The sequence below is a fragment of the Malania oleifera genome, chromosome 4 (genome assembly GCF_029873635.1).
Source record: "Malania oleifera isolate guangnan ecotype guangnan chromosome 4, ASM2987363v1, whole genome shotgun sequence".
NCBI classification, from domain to species: Eukaryota; Viridiplantae; Streptophyta; class Magnoliopsida; order Santalales; family Ximeniaceae; genus Malania; species Malania oleifera.
In genome coordinates this window covers 47,469,617-47,475,600 of record NC_080420.1, presented here as the reverse complement: position 1 = coordinate 47,475,600, position 5,984 = coordinate 47,469,617, and the positions used below count along the sequence as shown (strand labels likewise).

Here is a 5,984-nt window from a genome sequence, read left to right as displayed (position 1 = left end):
TTGATGACTATCAAGTCCTGGAGGAGGTTGCAGCACATTCCTTGTATTTCCATAAGATAAATTTTCATGATTGCGAAGCCCTAGATGGTAATATTGTGGCAAAGGATCACCACGATAATTGTAGTTCCGATTATTGATGTATTGAACCTATTCTTGACTCGCTCCATTGCTCGGATCTGTCCTTCTTGTAGCTGCCACATATTCTGCACCTTGTGGTATCCCATGGGTGGTCAAAGCTGAAATCTGATGAGACAGAGAAGCAACTTGAGCTGAAAGTGTAACAAACGGCTCCAATTCATGAATTCCAGTAACTTTCTTAGCCATAGTTCTTTCGGTTGGCCATTGATAGTTATTTGAGGCCATTTCTTCCAAAAGAGCAGTAGGACCATCAAGTTTCTTTGAAATCAAAGTTCCCCCAGACGCAACATCAACTAAAGTCCGAGTTTGCCCATTTAACCCATTATAGAACATTTGAATCTGCAGCCAATCCGGCAATCCATGTTGTGGGTAGCGTTGAATCAAATCCTTATACCTTTCCCATGCTTCATAGAGTGATTCAAATTCATGTTGCTTGAATTGACAATTCTCACTCCTGAGTTGGGCCGTTTTTGCAGGTGGAAAGAATTTAGTTAGAAATTTTTCTGCCATGTCTTGCCAACTTGTGATACTCTCAGGTTGTAAAAACTTTAGCCAACCTCTTGCTTTGTCCCTGAAAGAAAAAGGGAACAATCTCAGTTTAATGGTGTCTTCAGTAACACCATTGATCTTCACAATGTCACAAATCTCCAAAAACATCACCAGATGGATATTAGGATCATTAAGTGGTGATCCACTGAATTGGGCTTGCTGCACCATGCTGATTAATGCGGGTTTGAGCTCAAAATTGTTGGCATTAATGGGCTGGCATCTAATACCCGAATAGTTGTCATTCACAACTGGTCATATATAATCCTTCAAGGCGCGTGGCCGCACGTTATCTTGTCCATTCTCCATGGCTAATACCCTTTTTTCCTTAGTGCTCTGAGTGTTCTTTCAATCTCCGAATCAAAAGGAATAATGGCACGGGTTCTAGCACTGCTCATCCAACATCAAAAACACACCACAAATACAGAAAATAAATAATAAAATAACAAAATAAAAAGAAATCAATAAAAATATACAAATAAAATTCTAAATTAAAACCAAGAATACTTTGTATCGATGTTGGCAAAAATAAGAAAACCTCAATCCCTGGCAATGGCGCCAAAAACTTGATCGGTACAAACTGCAAGTGCACAATATCGTAGTTTTATAATATAATGATGTGTAGAGTATCGTCCTCAGGGATTGATGTCTTAATTTTACTTAATACCGAATTTATAATAACCTTCATTTTATTTAGAAAAATTAATAATTTTAGATTGCGAAATTTAAATAAAGCTACTTTAAATAAACTATTCAAGAGAATTTAAAATTGGACGCACATATTAAATTACTGATGATGAAAACTTCTAGGAAACCAATTTCACCTAGTTTCTCACTATGCTTTACTCATTTAGCTAATTCGACTTTGTTTTCTCTGTTTGTTAGCAAATCTCCAATTTTTCCAAAAGCTTCTTTCGATAGTCAATCAGAACCTATTCTTGTTTATTATTTAACATAAGAGTATGCAAATTAATAACGCAAGAATGCAATAAAACCCTTGATTTTTAATGCTAAGTAGGTTCATACAAGTCTTTCGATCTCTATATTTACCTACGCTAAATTATCCAAGATCTATCCTATAATCCTCCCTTTCGATAGCAAATCACAAGACTAATATAATTTAATTAATGGCCAGTTAATTAAAAGCATTAAGAGCAGAATAAATTAAACCAACATAAATGAAAACGACTTCAGATTAGCATCAAAGAGCAAACATAGTTCGAAACTGGCTACATTATTTTCCTAGAATACAAAAATTTAGTTCATTTCAAAAATTAAATCCAACATAGCATATTTCACCATATTTTCTTCTATTTGGAGAGTACGGGAAAAAACAAGACTCGCAGCACCACCGTCGTGCGCCGCAAACACCCTGAATACCGCTGTTGTTTACTGCCTTCCAATTTCGAAAAGATATTAATTTTCTATACGCCTCCAGCCACCTTCCTTGCTGCTGTGTTTGTTGAACTTCAATCGCACAATCGCTAGAAGAAAACCTCAAGAAAAACTTCTCCCCAAATTTTGGTGCGGCCTCTCCCAGCAGCTGAATAAACTCCCAGGCTTTTTCCCCAAATTTTGGTGCGGCCTCTCCCAGCAAGAAACCCTATGCCTCCTCCGTGCGCTCACCCCAAAACCCTTCAAGAAATATGTCTCCTTACTTTCTTTTTACTTTTCGAAATTGCCTTTTCTTTTCTTTCCTTTCTTTTCCTTTCTTTCTTTTCGTTATTTTCCTTTCTTTCTTTCCTTTCTTTTGTGCCTCACCCAGTGTATTGCTAGATGACTTGGCTGCATGGCCAGGTCACATCTCACTTTTTTTTTTTTTTTTTTACTTTTTTTTTTCTTTTCTCAAAGGCACACGGTCTACCCTCCTGCTTCAAGACCAATTTCGACCTTGCTATAGCCTATAACTCTCAAAGCTCAAAATATGAAAGTTGTAGAACTCTTTCTCAGATTTCCCCAGAATTTTGAATCATCTCGATTAGAGCTCAAACGGGAAAGCGACACCTAGATTATAGAGAATTGTTGAAATAGTCCACAAAACAGCGTATGGTAACTTCACATATGATTTCGACCTTGATGCAACCAATATTTTGCAAAATATATATATATATATATATATATATATAAATTGTAGAGCGTTTTCTTATCTTTCTATGACATCCTAAATCATCTGAATTGGAGATCAGATGAAAGAGTTACACACAGATTACAAAGTACCATCGATTTTTAGCTTGCAATAGTTGTCCTGCAATAAAAAATACCAAAATTTCATAAATTACTCAAATAAACCCAAATATTATAAATATAACACAATGTTAGAATATTGAGAGTAATTAGGAATTTAAATAAAAAATATATAATTTATAATGCATGAATTAAAACACCTAATTACGCAATTTAAGCGCGTAATCAGTTGGCTTACTTTATAGGAAATATATATGAATTTTACTGCTAAATAGTGTGGCATGAGTAAATAGGAATTCTGTGTGGAAATATGTTATATGTATGAGATACTGGATATACAGGAAATGAACCGAGTATCAAAATGTTATATGAAGTATGCTACATGTGAGTGTTAATGCAACCATGTAAAACATCTGAAAGGTGTTAGGTAAAATAGCTGAAAGATGCAGGGTAAAACAGCTGAAAAATGCTGGGTAAAATAGCTAAAAGATCCTAGATATGTTATGAAATGAAATGAAAATGGAAATGAATGAAACGAAAATGAAATGTGAAATGTGAACAATGTAAAATGGGAAAGAGCCACATAAAGTGAAACGTTACCAAATGACAAAGCAGAGAACATGAACAGATATGAATTACAGAATAATGATAGACAGAATAACGTATTATGGTGCTAGAAGTATTTATGCTTGTAGAATATGTTACGTTAGGACTAGCCAAACTCTTTGCCCGAGGGCTTGCTGAGAAAGGCGAATGCCCTAATAAATATCAGATGTAACAGTAGGCTGCATAACGTACTAGGGCAGAGGGAAACTACTTGTATGAGCAGGTAGATTTCCCTATTCTCGGGGGCCTTCACTCGTAAACTTTTGTATGAACTATGTGAGTACGAGATTAATCTATCAATTGAGGCATTACTGAGTAAGGTGAGTGCCCTAGTATGCTTCAGTTGCGACCTTTGGGTTGTCTAATGTATCAGAGAAGAGGGGTGCTACTTGTATCCTTAGGTAATCTCATGGGTGAAATACCTTGCATGTGTTTGAATAGGATTAGAAAATGATTTCAGAAATTATGTTAATGATTTGCAAATAATGAATAATATGTTATATACAAACCTCACGTAGGCTATACTCTATTTTAATATATTGTTTCTTCCCTTATTAAGATGTGTCTCACCCGAATACAAATTTATCTTTTTCAGGACCTCCATGAGATCGAACTTAGAGGGTTCAAGGTTGTTATATCATTTTGGGATATAGTAAGAGAAAGGGTATCATTTCTAATGATACATTTGGGAATGTATAAATTTTATGTCTTCTGAGAAGTGGATGGTTGTGAATACTAGAGATGTGTATATATGTGATTATAGGTGGATGAAAAGTTGATTTTGGTACATAGATAGAAGTAGAAAACTCTGGTATTATATTGTTGGAAGATTATATTATGTTTTCCACTGTGTATTTATTAATGGAATATCAGGTACAGGAAGTCAATAATGTGGCACTCGGGTCGCATAAGGCGGGTTCAGGGTGCCACGATACACGGTCTATTCAGGTTTAATGCACCAGATCGGGTTTTCGGGTTCGGGGCGTTACAAGGAAAACTACCTTGTATAAGGAAGAAGCGGCCCCTATACCTAAAAGTAGACAAACTAAAAAGTTTTTTGAGGAAAACTATCTTAGATTAGGTAGAATTAGCCCTTATACTTAAGATAGGAAGTAAACCATGTCTATTTATGAGAAAAGAAAACCACCTTGGATTAGGGAGAAATGACCCTTATACCCGAAAGTAGACAAATCAAAAGAGTTTTTGAGGAAGGTTATCTTGGATTAGGGAGAATTAGCCCTTTATACTTGAGATAGGATATAAACCATATCAAACTTGGATTAAAGAAAAACGACCTTTGTACCCAAAAGTAGACAAAACAACAAGGTTTGTGAGGAAAACTATCTTGGATTAGGGAGAATTAGCCCTTATACTTGAGATAGGATGTAAACCATGACTGATTACGAGGAAAAAAAAACTACCTTGGATTAGGGTGAAACAACCCTTATACTGAAGGAGTTGACAAACTAACAAGGTTTGTGAGGAGAACTATCTTGGATCAGGGAGAACTGGCCTTTATACTCGAGATAGGATGTAAACCATACAGGGTTATATGTATGGAAAATTACCTTGGATTAGGGAGAAATGGCCCATATACCCAAGGAGTAGACAAACCAACGAGGTTTGTGAGAGCTATCTTGGCTTAGGGAGAATTAGCCTTTATACCAAAGATATGATGTAAACCATGTCAGTTTACGAGGGAAAGAATCAAGGGTGTTAAATGTGGTTCCACAAATCACAAAATCCATTACAAAGAGGAAGTTGTGTGTAATAAACACATTGTCGCGACGTCTCGAAGCGAGGGTGCCCCGGGGTGGCGAATGAAAAATGTTAATTAATTTTTCAAGAAAAATAGCAATGGAGTCGCTACTAACCTTTTAGTGTGGTCAGAACACTTTATTACTACCCAATTAAGGGTAGAATCGGTCTGCATTACCAAAGACGGGATCAGGAGTTTGGTTACGCAAGGGGAAGGTACGAGCACCCCCTACGCGCCTGTTCTTACAAACGGTACCTAATTAATTGAGAATTATCCCACTAATTAAATTTAATAGGTTTTTAAAATTACTCCCTTTTGTGGATTTATGAAATGCACATGCAAAGAAAATAAATCACACAAAAAATGTACATAAAATATATATTCCCTCAGAACTATGGTACGGGGAGCTTTAAAAGCTCATACACTTTTTTTGAAATCATCAGGATAAAATCAAGATAATATTTAATAATAAAAATAAACATAATAATAATAATAATAATAATAATAATAATAATAATAATAATAATAAGTTAATACAAATATATAATACACAATTCATGATATTAATTATAAACATACGATATAAAACAGAATAAATAAAAATGAGAATAATAATAATAATAAATATTAATACCCTAATAAGTAATGCTATACATACTAAAAAAAACATTAACAATAATAAAATGCATAATTCTATATATACTAAAAAAATACTATAATAGATAATACAATATTAACATACTAGACATAC

The 5,984-nt window shown here is 34.7% G+C and overlaps 1 non-coding gene across 1 annotated transcript; it reads left to right on the top strand.

Annotated features, from left to right (window-relative positions):
* Positions 1-493: 493 nt before the first annotated feature.
* LOC131154757 (small nucleolar RNA R71) lies at positions 494-600 on the top strand. Its single transcript, XR_009136664.1, has one exon. It is a non-coding gene; the product is annotated as a small nucleolar RNA R71 (small nucleolar RNA).
* Positions 601-5,984: the final 5,384 nt, after the last annotated feature.